Source organism: Synchiropus splendidus, chromosome 2, assembly GCF_027744825.2.
Source record: "Synchiropus splendidus isolate RoL2022-P1 chromosome 2, RoL_Sspl_1.0, whole genome shotgun sequence".
Classification (NCBI taxonomy): Eukaryota; Metazoa; Chordata; class Actinopteri; order Syngnathiformes; family Callionymidae; genus Synchiropus; species Synchiropus splendidus.
In genome coordinates this window covers 34503563-34521068 of record NC_071335.1, presented here as the reverse complement: position 1 = coordinate 34521068, position 17506 = coordinate 34503563, and positions in this window count along the sequence as shown.

Here is a 17506-nt window from a genome sequence, read left to right as displayed (position 1 = left end):
TCAAAACGTGGAGTAGCAAACACATGCTGTCAACAAGTGCTTCACGAAAGGACTCACGCCATAGTGAGGACTCAGCTTTTGTTCCAGGAAATGATATACAGTTTCAGAAACAGTCGTGACATGGAGCCCACTCCACTTGACTGACACTGCGCTCATGGAGTTGGCCTTATGTGTTTTTTGGCTCTCAGAGTAAATGATGGCCAGTCTGTGGATCAGCACCTCTGGAGTAAACTTCTGAAATGCATGGCCATTTAGTGGGAAGACATCTCTGTAAAGCCTCCGCCCCCAATGTGTTTTAGAAGCTCCAACCACTGCAGTTCATGATGCCATTTACTGACAGACATTAATAACAGAAATCATGAAATAATACAACCATATCAGAGGGCAGACGTGGCTTTGAAGCCTTGAGACTGACACACCTAGTATTGAGAGTAAGCGTCTTGAACATGAATTATGATACTGTTGTTTACTTCAGAGGTAGTGGACCTTGCAGGCGTTGATTTGACACTAACATGCTCCCGCTGTCTCTGGCTGCATCACCTGAAAGTCTTCATTCGCTCGCCATTTTAGTATGGAAGCGCTGAAGTTAATTTTATTTATGTATCATCTTTTTTGTACTAGATAATTATTACATTCGTACGTGGTAAAAACCACTTTCGTATGAGATAATTATTACATTCGTATGAGAAAAAAGCACGTTCATACAAGAAAAAAACATGTTCTTCTGAGATAATTAACCTGTTCGTACGAGAAAAAAACACTTTTGTACAAGAAAAAAACATGTTCATACGAGATAATTATCCCGTTCGTACGAGAAAAAAACACTTTCGTACAAGAAGAAAAACATGTTCGTACGAGATAATTATCACATTCTTGCGAGACAAAAACAAGTTTGTACGTCGGATGTGGGACGACCAGAGACCGCCGACCTGATGCTCCAACGGTGCCTAATTCTCAATCGACAGACATGTTGGTCCTCTGCTCAGCTCCTTGAGAAGCCGCCGTCTGTCAGTAGACCATATTAAGAAGCTCCAGGACGACAAAGTACACAATCTGAAACGCATGTCAGTTAAGTCATTTCATGCGATTTGGCCTGTTGCCCGACAGTCTGGCATTTAAATGCTCAGTCCATTGAGAAGCAGGTGCTATCGGAGCATCAACTCGGCGGTCTCTGGTTATCCCACATCCAACGTACCAACGTGTTTTTTTCTCGTACAAACGTAATAAATATCTCAGGCGAACGAGATAATACATAAATAAAAATAACTTACCTACCGTGGCAGTTCAGAGGTTCTGTATTTTACACTTTCTTCAACTAAATCCGACTTTTTTTTTGTTATTCAATGTCTGGCATCGCATCACGTGGCACCTGGCATCGTGTACGACAGTTAAGCAGCGCAGTATCCCAGCATCTCACTCTCACACACAGCAATCTACCACTACAGTAGCACCTATAACCCTCGCGTTGGCTATTTTCAATGGTATTCGACTTACGACGATCCCGGTTGTATGGCGGATGTTACTTGTATTTGACAAGAGTAACTGAATATATGCTGATGTCAAATGGCCAGTGCTGTCTTCTCACAACAGGGTAGCACTATTCAAAGTGGAGGCCAACACAAGAACTAGAAGCTAACTGAGGTGAATTCCTGCATTCATTTGGTATCATTGCCAGAAGACAAGTTTCCTCACCTCATCTCATGAGTCTGACTTGCACGCTCACCTACTGACCCTGGTATTTTCTTTACCTCCCACGGTGAACACCTGGTCAAAGCTCGAAGGCTTGAATTTAGAAGTCCACCTCCACACGCTCCTAAAATCATGCTGAGCTTTCATTCCTATTCAGGCAGCAGCAGAGAGAGAAAGTAGGCGTGTGAATGAGTTATATTTGAGGACAGGAGTGCGCAACCCTCGGATGATGGAGAGATATTGAGAGCAAAGTGCCTACTGGTCGTGATTATGCCGGGGTCATTAAAACCTATTACAGCCGGCTGCCAGGGGCCCCGCTGGATAGACCTAATGACAGAGATCCTGTTTTCCGTCTCCACAGAACGTATGAATTACAGGGTGCGTTTATCAATGAGCTCCAAAATTAATTATCTCAACGTGATAGATGTATTTTTCCTGTTACGCCGCATGGAAACATTTTGTTTTCATAATGAAAGACACAATTAGTCGGTTTCGTGAGCTGCCTGGAGAGAGAATGCGTTTTGCCATTCTAGTGACATCTTCCAACACGATGTGAAACACGGAGGCTATAAAAATAAAAGGATTTCAGGGGACTTCTAACAACAAAACTTGCGAGCACAGCACTGCGAGCGCTTCTGGTCACTCTGGTGTAAACTTTCATTGAAGTTACATTTACAACAGATATAAAATGTGCGAATAATTTGCCATTAATCGCAAGTTAACTCAGCTCAAGTGCGATTCATTGAGATTAAAAGTGCAATATTCAGTGCGTACATGACTGTGTAGGCGAATGTCACAAAGAAGTCAGAAATGATGAGCCCCTCCCTGCGAGGCCCCCCACTCAGAATGACCCAGTAAATTGAACAGAGTCCTTGACAGATCAGACAGGATCCCTCCTGCTCCGCGGCTGGCCCCTCTCTTGCCCCCCGCCCCCTCCCCTCCTGCTCCATCAGCCACAGAGCCGCGGCGTAATAGGATCCCTGGGCTACCTGACCCCCACATATGGAAAGGCCAGCACACAAAGCGGGGAGGGAGCGTCCACTTCAATGGGAAACGGAATGAAGAAAAGAATCCACCGAATTGCTGGGGATGGCGATGAGAACAGCATAGAAAAAAAACAAGTGCCCAGCCACGTGTGAAAGACATAATTGAAAATGTCAAAAGATGTAAGGAATGACAGCAATGAACTGGCGGAGCACGGCGGTTCAGCTTGTCTGAGAGCTACAATCTCCATCCGGGAGAGATTTCGGCGACGCTCCCTCTCCTCTTGGTAATTTACAACATTCTTCTTTTCACGTTTTGGATTTATCTGTTTTTGTCTCCACATTTGGCTCCTCGCTGCTTCTCGACAACCTATTGACTCTATATTTCGATGTGAGCGCGAACGCTCGTGGATGAATTTGAAAGTGAAACGAGACGCTGTTTCAGCACTTGACCTTAATGTCAGTATTTCCATTTATCCTCACATCTTTCCCCTTATTCTCGTCCCTGCAGTTATCCCTGCTATCCTTATCATCTGTTTCATCTGAGGAGATGAAGATGGAATTCATTACTGGCATTGGCCAGATGATGGCTTTGCAGACGGCTTGTAATTTTGAAAATCTGTCCGCTGTCAGCTGTGCTTTATCTTATATGGGGAGCGGGAGACACTAACTCTATGGTTCGTGTGACATTAAGGTTTTATGCATGCAGCGGAGCGATTGAAAAAGTACTGTGCTTAAAACCATATTTTACTTATCATGTAAAAATAAAACAAAAATGAAGATACTAGTACTAAAGAAGCTGTCTGGGATTTTCAGCCCTGTCTGATACCGTATCCCAGCTGCAGTCTGAGCATATGCAGTGAAAGGAACCGTTATTGATCAGTAGCTCTTGTCTGATGTTGATGTTGGGAAGACTGGACCGTCATGAGTCCTGGCATCTGTATAGATGATGCCTGCACCCAGTTGCTCTCAAGATCTCTGTGTCTGAAGTAGATGAATCTTTTGCCTTTTAACTCCATCCAGCCTGCAGGAGGACCAGCTGGGTTGGACCTTCTCTCCACTGAAAGGCGCACAGAGTTAATGGGATGTCCGTTAAATTCTCCTTTTTACAATTCGGTATTTGGTGTTTGTTCTCAATTTTGGTGCTGTAATGAAGTTTAAATCAAAGAAGGGATCAAAGAAATAAAAGGTACATGACAATGCAAACAATTGTAATTTATTAATTGCAATATATATATATATATATATATATACATATATATATATATATATATATATATATATATACAGTGGTACCTTGGTTCTCGCCCACAATCCGTTTCAGATGGCTGTTCGAGAAGCAAATTGTTCAAAATCTGAATCGATTTTTCCCATTACAATGAATGGAAAAAGAAATAATGCGTTCCGAGCCTTAAAATAGGCTTTTGTAGGAGTGAATGTAGAGTGTCTGCTGCAGGTGCGCTGTTCCTCTATGTGTGTGGCCGCTGCATGTGGGAGGGGTTGCCGAGTGAGTGAGGTCTCTCCAGAAGTGAAGAGGTGCCCGGTGCGTGTCCAGCTCTGAATGTGTGCTTCTGTGCAGTTTGGCTGTGACAAAGTCATAAACCAAGTCACGCTCTGTCCCAGACTCGCCTCATCTCTGTCCCAGCTCCAGCCCACAACAGGACATCAAACCCTGGAGTGAGCGCTCCAGCCTCAGAGGTGTGGAGAGCGAGCACCTCCCCTGTGACACTCTACCACGGTCCAGTGTGGAGACAGGAAAGGTTTTATTTTTTTTATTCATCCATCTAGAAGGACGCACTGCAAAAATAAGCATTGCTCTTTAAAGATATCTAATTTAAAGAACAAAAAAATGGAAATGAGGAAAAGAGGGAAAAAGAAAATGCAGATATAAAAATATCTAGTATTTAGAACTCAAACGGTGATGAATGGTGTAAAAATGTGTTTTGTAGTTTTTCTCTGACTTATTGGGGGCCACATCAGTTCAAGCGAAGGGCCACATGTAGCCCCTGGGCCGCACTTTGCCCACCACTGTCTTAAGGTGCCTTTTAATTTTGGAAAAATAACAATGAGTCAAACATAAATCATTTATTCACTTAACTGAAGTACAAGTTGGAAAGAAAAAAATGAAATGGCTCAAAAAGGCGCCTAACATTGTCTCACTGGTTCTTTGCCGCATGGGGAAACTCCTCCACATTTACTCTTTAACTTGGTAAACCGATTATAAGGAGTGAGTAGTTACCAGCCAGCTGCAGCCATTCTGCCTTGAAATATCAGATGTGCGTAATAAAGGCACTAACATTTTCTTAGAGCCGTTAATTGAGGAGAGCGAGGGGCCTGTGTGGCAGCATGGAGATGTAAGGATGCCATTAGCATAACCTGATGACAAGGACGGAAATCCTCAAGATACACGCAGAGGCTTCCCCATGAATATTCATCTGTTCAGCCGCCAACAGTGCACATCAAACAAGAAAAACATCTCTACATGAAATAAATCTCAGCCTCATTCCGACGACGAGACGTGGCGCGGGGAAACCTAACACTCCGTAACTGAACAAACATCCACTAAGACTGTTTAGGGACAAACCCTGGAGCGCTGTCGAAGCTTTGGGTCGTTCATCCCTGAACATACAGTCGTGTTGTTCTTGGCCTGTGGGAAGTCGCTGTACATCTGCTCGAGCAAAGCACTTGGAGTGAGGAGAAACAAGGGAGTGGGAGACAGCAGAGACGGAAGACTGCTGCAGGCTCTGGTGAGTTTATTTAAGGCGCCTAACTAGACATCTTGAAAACAAAATTCATCTTTAGAGCTTAAAACAAATGTATAAATAATATAGTCATGAACAAATCTACGGTTTGGGAAAATGTTTCTTTTCTCCTTTGCCTATATGAGTATGTGAAATATGAAATATGGTCAACAGAGGGCACTGCTTAATACATGGACAATGCAATATGGTGCTTTTGTTAAGGAACCTTTTTTTTAGTGCTTATCATTCGTTTTCAGTTCAAATGTAATGCAATATTTATCATCATATTTTGAAGGAAAATTTCTGGTCATTGCGCTCTGTTTGGAAAATGCCCTGTCAGCACATCAGCTCCGCCAACTGCTGTAGTAGTTGTGGAAGATTGACCAAGTTTTTCATGTTTTCATTGTTTGTTTGTCTGTCTCAACAGCTTAAATATTCTCCTTACATATTTAGAATGTTTTAGTTGCTAATGGATGTTCATATGAGCACACTGCATGAATTCCATCATGTTCACTTTACATTGAGGAGCCCAGATTAACTATTAATAAACTATAACTACTTGCATAATGTTGTTTAGAGCGAACCTTTGGTGAACAATCCTCAGTAAAATATAGTCAGACATAACAATATGCTTATATGTACCATATTATGATTAATTACATGATAATATGCTGCTAATACACATACAAATAAGTAGTTTATTTATAGTAGTATATGTTCCCTAATCTAAAGTGTAACCAAGTTTATATTCATCTATAACTGGGGATGACAAAGACATCACCATAGGCAACATATTGTTCATGGTTTGTGTGAGAATTTGAAAATTTAACTGTATGCTCATATTCTGGCTGTGTTAAAGTGGATGTGTTGAGATGGCAGAAGCTGGCATAGCGCCCCCTAAGATTTTTTTTTTTTCACCAGCCACCATCCATCCATCTTTACACGCTTACCGGGCGCTGGGTCGAGGGGGGTGCTAAACGCCCTTCTCCTAGGCAACATTCACCAGCTCCAACTGGGAGATCCCAAGACGCTCCCATCCCTCCACCTGGTCCTGGGTCAACCCCTTGGTCTCTAACTGGCCTCCAAAGGGAGGTGTCCAGAAGGCATCCTTATGAGATGCCCGAACCACCTCAACTGGCTCCTCTCAAAGCGGAGAGGCAGCAGCTCTACTGTGAGTCTCTCCTGAGTGACAGAACTCCTCAATTGAGATGCTAGCCACCCGTCAAAGGAAACATGTTTTATATATAAAGTGTTGTGTACCAACAATTTTAGCATATCTTCACATCTCACATATCTTAACACCTCACTGACACTGACCTTGTTCTAGTAAAGATGATGTTATGCAGCTGAGAACCTCCACCTCTCGAGAGGACTGTATGTCCCAGCAAGTCTTTGCGTCCTGCAGTACACAGTATAATAGCTTTAAGATGTGTTGACCAGGGAGCGCTTCCACACCATTCAGCAGGAGAGCATGCCAGCACAGCAAACAATGCAGCAACCAGGGACAGCGGGTAATGGGATAAGTGGCAGGTTGCAAATGTGTCAACTGGAGTGTGAACGCCGTGTTAGCTATGTAAATGAAGAGCAGAGCCCATTTGCTTGGCATGCAGCCTCCGATTACTCCAAAGCGGCCTGCTGCATTGATACCAGAGAGCAGTGGAGGCTCAATGTATAAGCTCATGGATGTTAGATTGGAAGGTAATGTTTTTTTCCTGGTGCCCTACTTCTATTACTATTGGGAACAATATATGGGAACAAACCTGACTATATTTTACTCATTTTAATGTTCACCTAAGCACATTAAAATACCTTGTGTTGAAAAGCAGCGATGCAAATTCTTCATCTGCTTCTTCCTTGTCCTTCATTAGTCACTTCCCTGGCTTCTCTGAAGTCCTTTCAATTGCTGTAAGGTTCAAAAAAAGGGAAAGAAAAAAGACATAAAATGGTACATAATAAACTGATGACCCTGTGATGTTCTTTTTCTTCCACTTCCTCTCATAAAAAAATGTTGAGGCAAAAAGAGGATGACAGTTTGAAAAGAGTTGTGCTGATGTCAAAACACTATTTTGATATTTAATTGATTCAGTTGTCAAGGTGATGTGTCTCTCGCAATGGATGATGAGCTCCGATTGAATGTCTTCAATGGAGCAGGTTATCAAAAAGTGGAATGAATTAAAGCTGAAAAAAACGTTTCAGTATATCACTCGTGCATTTGAGCCTCTGTCCTTGTGTGGAGGGATGAGATTACACTGGAATGAAGACGTCATGCAGCGGCGCTTTCAGAGTATTTTCAATACAAAAATCAGTGAAACACAGAAAACAACATATAAGTATCTGATGCATCTGATATATTTACTGCTACGCCACGTCACATTTTGCTACTTGCATGTATGTGAGGAAGGCTGTGGCAGGGAAACGCAAGGAAAAAGGTGCCTCAACATGAAACTCCATACAAGTTTGAATTGTTCTATTTGCAGTATCTCTCACACCGACCAGATTCAGGTTCTAGAACCAGTGCTATTCAGAAATGTCAGAACCTTGGTGCTTTCTTTCAGTTGTTCTTACAAGTTTACTTGGAACTAAAGTGGGAGGGAGCTAAAGTAAAGAAGTAAATAATTTGAAATTGTTTGTTGCCTTAGTCAAAGTCTTTGTTTACAGTCAAGTATATGGCGACTTTCAAAGATGAGGAGGCATCTGGTGTGAAACAAGTGTGTGTGTAGGAACGATACACTTCATTTTGCAGATAGTCGAATAAGGCCATCAATGTCACGGTTTCCTAGCTCAAACCAGCTTTTTAGGGTTCTAGTTGTGAACCAACCTCTGGACATGCCACCTAGTTCAGGAACCGAGGCACAGACTGTGCTGGTGCCACGGGATCAAAGTGAGTGGCTTTTGATCCACAGGCAGTTGGCAACCTGGCAGAGAGTGTACATAGCATTCATTCACTCAGGACAATGTGAAGCTTATGTACGGGTATTTGATAAAAGATGGGAAAGACGATGAAAGTTTGAGCTTCAAGGAGAGATTCTCTTGACTTGTCGGGTGGAATCGATGGACACATTTGATGTTTTGACCCCTTATTATCTGTAAACACTGTCAGCCAAAATATTAAAGATGTTCCCTCAGTGACCCAAGGTGTTAAAAGATTGGCCGTTCAGATAGTAATTTTGTTCGGGCCACAAGTCCAGCTGTTTCAAAAACGTGTTCCTTGCATGATCGCCTTTGATCCCCTCAGTCTAAATCATTAGAATTTAACCCAATATAGCAATGAGCATTTGCTATTTGTGAAGATAAAAGAGGCATTTCCAGTCCTGGAGACAAGCTAAGAACAAAATAAATGGATCACATCATTTTGAAGAACAATGAAGTTGGACGATCATTTCTCACAAAACTTCAGGATCTGAAGTGACACCAGAACACGACCGGGGCTGCAGGGCTGTGATGTTGGTTCCAGTGAAGTGCAGTGGAGCGGCCGAATCAAAAAAGGCAAGCAAAGACAAAAGGCACTGAAAATAAATCTCAGCATCCTCCACAAAGCCAGAGCCGCCCCGAGTAGCTTTAAATAGAAGTCAGAAGCTATTAATGTTCAGAGGAGAGGAACACCTGATTTCTGTTTCCCCGCATATTTCTTTGTCCTTACAGCTCCCTCTTTCTCATTTCCCTGTAACCCCCCACCCGTTTTTCTAATTTTCCAGAGGACGGAGGTGTCTGCCTGCCTGGCACATGACATTGATTTCCATCAGAGCTGGGAAATAACCTCCGAGCTGTTGCCGGGGCAACCTGCATCTACCTTTTTTGCATTTATGCATAATGCTGCCCATAGAGTGTCCGTTTTTTTTTGTTTTTTTTTTGTCATCGCATCGGTCGCAGCTCACCGAGCGTCAGAATGACAAATGTTCTCAGGTGGAGAGGCGATGGCAGGGGATGGCGCAGAGCGGGTATGTGGAGGGAAGATGAAGGGGTTGTGAGGATGGGTGCGTGGGGGGCGGGAGGGGTTCCGTGGGATGGATGGCTGTGCCAGGCAGGAGTTAGCAAGGCCGTGGAAACCCTGCCACGTGCCGCGTGTTTGCGCCCGCATGTGCGCAGCAGAGGAAGGTTATTGATGTTTCCTCTTCGGAGGCTGGTGGGGCAAGAAGGAGGAACAATTTAGCTCAGAGCTGTGACACCGATGGACTCCTGCTTCCTAATCAACTGCATAAAGACAAGAGTGAAGAGCGATGGTGGAGGGTGAAGTGGGGCTTCACAGCAAGAGGCAACCAAAATTCAGAGAGTAAAACATTCAAATAATTTCTGTTTTAAGTTCAACTATAAAGTAATAATGATCATATTTTTCACCGACACATTTTATGACACAATAAAAACGGTAAATAAATGACCAGATTTAAAGGTGATTTTGGACACTGGAGCGCTACACGCGTCCTATAGTGCTGTAAAGACGTGGCCATGTTGTGGCTCTCCAAATTGGTATGTGCACACGTGCGTGAGGCGTTAGAATGGGGATGCTATTGAACCAGCCGAGTGTGTCATGAGAAATGTTGATGCAGGGAGAAGCAAGGGGTGGAGGTGGAGGGGGGAAGCCCTCCTATAATATTCCCTCAACAACATTTGGCTCAGGATTTCGCTTCCCCATCAGAGTATCAGCACCTCAGTCAACGGGCAGCCAGGGAGAAAATTAATTTCTTATGACCTGATTATATTATTAGGCTCCGCTTGAGGTGCCAGTTTGCACATCAGCGTTTTCGTGGAAAGCACAGCAATGTTTTGGTAAGTGTTGTGAGCTTGACTTGGTGGAATGGACTGGAGATAAAGACTGGCACTGGCAGCAAAAGGCTGAGCCTCTTCACCATCCACTGGACCTGGCTCACTCTTGCATATGCAATTCCTATTACAAAATGCTTCACAAGTTCCCCAACCATTTCATTATTCTACTGTTATCATGTAGTCAGGACGCCTCATGGCATAAACGTGCGCCAGTGAATGAGGTCGACACAGGTGTTAGGTGGAACGTTTGCCGTAAAGAAAGACAGAAACTTCCTCCTCTACTTGAACGGCAACTTTTGAAAAGCCACGCAGGGACAGACCAGACCTAGTCGATGCACTGCCTCGGCACGGTGAAGACAAAGCAATAAGAAGTCGCTGGCAGAAGTGAAATTGCTGTGATAGAGATCCAACTCTCAACTCTCCTGATAACTCCCAGGTGGGCCACCGACGACAAAATTGATCTTTTCAAAATTCATGAGTGCAGAGATCCTAACTTGAGACTCACTCCAGCTGGAGGCCGGTGTTATTGTTTTTCTTTTCCATTCCCGCCGACACACTGACACGGTCTTGGGTAAAGGGCACATTTGCATAGCATTCCATAAGAAAGCAAATCTGATCATATAAATGGAAATAAGGTGAGCTTAAGTTATATTTTCCTTGAGAAAACAGTGAATTGATAACAAGGGCGGGAGCGGCAGGAGTTGGCGGGGGAGAGGTGAATAGAGCTGGAAGGTCTCTCAGGGGTTCATGAATCAGTATAAGCGTTAATATCAGGATTGGCAGGAAAAATAGGTTTTTCTGTGGGGTTTGATTGTTGTTGTACGGGTCGGACAGAAGGGGGCGGTGGCGCTGCAGAGATAGAAATGAACGGGCCGTTAAACAGATCTAAGGTAGTGACTGACTGAATCATTTTGTTTCTTGACATCGACATAAGCTCAAGTCAGTTGACAATGTAAAGTGAGAAAATGATCTGCTTATTAATACAAAGCAGGTGTTTGCCGAAGCTGGTTGCATGTAAATGAAATATCTGCTTTAATCTTGAGGGAACATGAAGCGCGTGACAGTAGAGGAGAGATCATAAACAATCACTTCACAGCGGCTCTACATTTGTGAGAACAAAGATCATCCTGAGGAGGAGGATGTGACAAGCTGCTGCAGGAACATCTCCTGTACTCCAGCATCTGATATCCACCGTAGTCACATAAATATATACGGTCAGTTCGTATTGACAGAAAACACAGGTTTAAGCCGTGTTGTGAATGTTGTCAAACCCACTTCCGATTCCCTTTTCAGGGTCATAACTGGAACGTTGAAGCTTCGTATTTTGCGAAGCTTTTCTCATTTTTATAGCAATGTTCAGTGAAATTTAGAAGACAATCACTTGAAAGCTGCGACTTTAGTAGAATGACACACAGGATTTCTGTCTGAGCTATTTGGAAGAGTCCACAGCTGGGAAGCAAGAGACAAGACGTCACTCCAGGACATGATGAGCTTCCTGCTGAGAAAGTAAAAGGAAATGATCTCCGTGGACGCAGTCGCTCTGCTGGACTGAATCCGATTACGTACAGTATTTGAAGGCAGAAATTCATCCGTTTTTCATTTCCAACAAACACGCAATATGATTACTTCTGGGCTTTGACGTAACAATGTAAACAGCAGATCAGTGTCATGGACCCAGGGAGAAGCAAGAATCAGATTCCAGGGATTAATCCCACTGGAGAGCAGAAGAACCCACAGAATGTGATTCACATTATTGTGACCTCAGTGTTTTATCACAGCGACTGCGAGGATGCCAACTTGGTCAATGGTGCGTGAAACTGCCTCCTTTTATTGGCATGGTATTCAATCAGCTCCTCCTGGGTGTGTGTGTGTCCTTGGCAGTGCAGTGGGGGCCAGCCATCACTGCGGTCCGGCACCTGCCCATGTCTCACTTCCCAATCCATTTTAATGCCCCTGCCTCTCCACTCGCCTTCCTGCATGAATACAATCAGGCCTGTCACGAGCGGCCGAGCTGCTCGGTGCCTTCCTCTATTGTTTTTGATTGATTATGCAGAGCGAACGTCGCCCCATTCTCCTCCCATTCCTCACCGCATCCCAGATATTCCACTCAGTTGGCGCCGTGCCAACAGATCCTCCCCCCCACCTTCCCCTGCTCCCACCCTCTGAACTCAGAGGGCGTGTAACCGCCAGCACATCACTCTCACTCCACCTCTGCTGCTCTGACAGCCACCCATAAAATAAAATAAAAATGTTAAATTACCTTCGCAATGAGAAAAGAAAGTGCAGCTATGTTTTCCCGAATTAATAAGATCATTAAAATAAAACAGCCTGTCTCCAGCTGAATTGACAAGACGAAAGAGAGAAGGACATTTCAAAGACCTTTTAAGGAAAACCCGCAGGAGACTAGGTTTGTAACCCGTTAAACTACTTCCTTTTCTTTAAAAAAAAATAATTTTAGCTTTAAAATGAGCGCTTTATTGAATTAAAAATTGCAGCGTAAATAAAAATAATGAATGCCTGTAATACTCAAAGATTAGCGGCAATATCTGCGACCACGTTTTGTGGACTTGGATGAATTTGTCCTTTACCTGGACGATAACAAGCTGCGGCCATGAACACCGAGGCAGCCCCTTGGAAGTAGCCCACTTCTGTTTCTTCCCCACAGCCATAACAAACGGCAGCCTCCACACATCAGGCCCCAGCTGGGAAACGCTCAGAGAAACGGACTTTGACTCCTCATAAACAGATTGTTTTTAATCAAAGCCAAACTGCATGAAGACAGAAGGGGGGGCGGAGCGTCCTACTGTAGCTGTATCAGAGAGGACAATAAATGAGGGCAGCGAGGATGTTGAAAAGGGGAGGAGACTGCAGACTCTCATGGCCAAAAATAAACAAAGCCAAGATTAGGAAATCAAATAATGTTTTACATTGGCTATAAATCAGCATGCGCCGGCGTCCTGGAGAGCAAGGGCACAGGGCTCAAGGGTAGTGCGCATCTGACGCTGCTGGTGGCAACACCAGCTATATTACAGGCACGCTTCCCTGAGTGGATCACTGGAGGTTGTGTGCAATGACGGCCCAGCAGCAGGCCACGCGAGAAAATATCTGCTGCAGATGAAGACAGACTCACAGTTGGAAGCAAACTAGTGTAAGGAGAAGCAGGATGACAGTATTTCATCGCAGCTTAATGAAAGGAAATAGTTCCTCGGTGAATATCAGAGTGAAGGTGTGAGATACTGTGGAGCAACGGTGTGTGATGTATGAATCACTCTACTCATTCATTTGTTTCTGATGCATGCTGTTGACTCAATAACCTGCGAGTCAAACAGATGTGAACGCTGCCGCATGTTTAATAGAAATGAACCAAACATGCACTTGTTTACATCACATATGAGGAGCAATTTCAGACGTCAGACGTGTAATCTAAAATAATAATGAAAAAACAATTAAGCAAGGGTGTGTTGCAAATGTAGATACATGAAGAAAACAAATGTTTTGTTTGTTTTGTCATGTAATACTGTGGCAAAAGAGACATGTGCACACTCACCTTATATACATTTGTGTCTGTTTCTCGCGTCTCCAACCTGAACCTTGTGTGTTCTATCAAGAGTCCAGTGAAGTTGTAGACGACTGAACCGGTACCTGGCACAACTGGTAACTGGTACAGATCCTGATGGGCTGGTGAGGCTGAACCATTTTCCTTGGTCAGTAGGTGGCGCCCTGTGTTTTACAATGGTGCCATGTTTCATTGAAATTATTGTTCAAATACAAAGCTTCTACCGCAGAGAATCTAGTGGGTTCTGAAAATGAGGACACTGGTTCATGAAGCCTCACAAGCGCATCACTGAGTAGTATATCATATACATAGTGCACATTCATTCTTGCCCATGTTGCACAGATATATATATTCAATAACATGTTTTTGCGACTGTTGCTTTCAAACCCATTGAATAACTTAAATAGTTTCACTTAGCCAAAGATTCTTCATGTGTAGCAACATCAGCGGTCCGTTTTCAACAAAGCCACAGTCCACATCTAGCTCCAATAATCCCTTTTATGTACAGTCTTACCTGTTTCTGGTGATGATCTTTAGTTTAGGTAGCTTGTTAGCTAGCTTGTTTTCTGCAACAAAAGTGTTGGAAAGCATCGCAGAGATGTGCCGTCAGAGTTCAGACCATTCCAACTTTCCATTTCCACTTTTCCATTTGCTGTCAGAGGTGTTGGCACCGCTGCTCCAATGGCGATGGGACCATTGGCGCTACTGCCATGGGGGCAGCTGGGTCTTTCCACATGAATCATGGGGGACAACCTCCAACATACAGGGCTACCCAGGTGAACAGCTTGTAGGTTCTGGAGCTCAGAGAACCTAATGATCCAGTTCTCAAAGCCGAGTGGCGTTTCCACATGCACATGCCAGAGGGTCCAGTCACTCTCAGTTGACTGGTATATCTCATAGTGGGTGTACATCTTGTCTTGTCACCCATCTCTCTGTGGTCCTCTGCTTTTGGGGTGAGGGCAGATGCTAGACGTTTTAGACGAGGGAGGTGCTGTGCAGGTCAGGTGCCTACACCTGGAGTTATATGTCCGACAGATAGGCTGGATGACTTCAACAGACCATCCAACACATACGTCCATGTACGGATTATCTAGAGATTTACACAATTTGAAAACATGACACACACTATTGAAAAGTAAAATCAAAACCAAGGTTTAAAAAGAGAAAGTGTTGGACTGCTTTATTGACAGCAGTGTGTCTGCCCAATATGGGGCGGAGCAAACAAGCCTGAAGGATCAAAGTGAGGGCAGTTATGACGGCCATCTTGTTAAAGGGAGTCAAGCCGGAGGTAAAATGTTGTACTTCTGCTCTGGAGATACCAATGTTGGAAACTCCATCAAGCCATCCACGGCCATCTTTAAATGGCTCACCAAAATTCACTGTATGAATTTCAGTGATCGAGAAACAATCCTGCTGTCATCAAAGAGAGTGCATGTGCTCTTTGATGACATCACAAGTGTGAAATGATGTCACGTGTCGACATCAGGGAGAGTCTATAAAGCCCTGCTGTGACGCTCCCTGTCAACAGACAAAGAGGTCTGTAACACATAAGTGATGGTGTCAAAATGACTAAAGTAGGATGAGTTCACAAAGAGGAGGCAACATGACCTGTGAGGATCCAAAATCGCGGGACAGAGATGAAAAATGACAAACCTCGACTGATGGGTTCTCAGAAGACACAGGTTGAAGCTTCTGAAAAGCTTCAAGTGTTTATAAGTAAAGTATCACAAACCGCAAAGTTGCTGAGCAGATTCAAATGGCAAAAACTCAAAACCTGTAAGCAGCTTTTCAAATCTGAAATCAAGATGGAAGATTCGTTGGACAGGCTGCAGGAGGGGAGATGGGTGCAGGAATATACGGATCTAGAAGAGCAATCCAAGCCCCTGCAGAAATGTTCCAAGCAGCTCCAAAGGTCTTTGATACAGATGCGTCAATCCATGAACAAGCTGGAGCTGTGCTCGCTCACAGCTCAGTCCGCAGACATCACCAACAGCGCTGTCGTGTCGCAGTTGCGAAAGGATTACACGGTCTTCACCAGAACAGTCAGCTTGTGTATCGATCTGAGGAAGCAAATTCAAAGTCAGAGCGAATCAGAGATTCCTCCTGAGGGTGTCCAGCAGTGCAGCCAGCAGCTGGTGGAGGCAGTGAACCAGCTCCCCGATCTGTGGAAGCTTTTAAAGAAATCCACCAAGCGGGCGGCGAAAACAACAGAGAAGCTGAGGAAATGTAGGAAGCAGCTGAGGAAAGCCACGGAGCAGCTGGAGAGGTCTGGTCTGAAGGTGCAGAAATCAATGACCGCGTTGGAGCACGTTGTTCTGAAGCAGAAGAGCTGCCTCGGCGCGACTGTCCTATTCTGTTCCTGACCAAACCTTGCTAGGGTCCAAGCCTGAGCCAAGTTCTCTGTAAGAAGGCTCCTCCCTTCAAGGAGTCGGGTTGATGAATAATTCTTTGTCGGATGGAAGACCGACTTGTGATGTGATCAAAACGACTTAAGATTAAAGTTTCTAAAACGCTGCTCTGGTTTGTCTTAGTCATGACAGAGTCATCCTTGGTTTTAGAGTCAAACATCAAGGCCATCACTCATGGCACATCCGCCGCTCTCACCACAATTACAATGCACTGCAACAGTTGACACTCACTAAACAACATGCCAGCAACCAGATAGTTTGGAGTGGACCAGTGTGAGAAGTCCTCCCCATTGTGCACCTGCACGGTCTCATCCATGTGGGGCGGGTGGTACCCTGCCAGTTCTGAGGCTTTCTGGTTTCTATATAACTATAAAGGAATGTTAGGGCTGGGTATCAGCTGGTATCTTTTCATACGATACGTATCCCGGTTCAGGAGTGTTGATACAATACAATGCAATATTGTCAGTTCAGCAATATGTTGTAATAAGTGTTATGATTCGTTTTTTTGGGTGCTTTTATTTTGTTATTTCCTGTGTTGCTGTGTGTTGTCTCCTTTTTCTTCCCTTGTTTTAGCTTGACAGCAGCGCAGCCGGATCCCATTCCGCTGATCAGACTCCACTGATTTCTACACCTGGGTTCCAGTCTGCACTGCCAGATGGTCACTTTGTGTTCAGACGGTAAAACCCTCTCTCGACCCTCCGATCTCTTGTTGCTCCTGTTTTCCGCGTGCACACTTATAGCTTTTATGACGCCTCTTTAGTTGTTCTCCTCGCTTGTTTTCTTTAGTCTTCTTGATCGCCTAAGTTTTGTTTTCTGTTTCCTTGCATCATAGTTTATCCTTTTGTTTCCGACCGTGTTTCAGTGGTTCATTAATCAGGTTTGAGTTTAATTCGCCTGCTTTTCTGTTTTCAGGTTTTCACCCCTTCTCTGCGTGTTTGTCCTCCTTGCTCTACTTCTGGTGTTGACGTCCTCTGTTATTCATTCCTGTTTGTGTATAATTTGCTTTTTTGTATTAAGTCTATTGTTAACTCTTACTCTGGGTCAGACTCTCTGAGTGTGACAATGAGAACCATCATTTTAAGGGGGGAAGCAGATAATGCAGTACAATATGATGTGCATGAAAAGAAGTTCATTGTTGTGAATTCAGTCCTGTTAGACATTCAGTTAAATGTTGCAGGACAACTTTCCCAACCAGAGCTCAGGAGATGGACCTTTTTCTAATAGATCACTATATAGTTCAAGACCATTACAGAAGTAGGAAAGAAAAATCAATGACACCAAAAACGGCCCCAAACACTGAAGCTTTAGAGAGTGTTGTCGGTATGTGTCAGTGAGCAGTGGAAGAATAAGCCAACAAAAACCAACTCT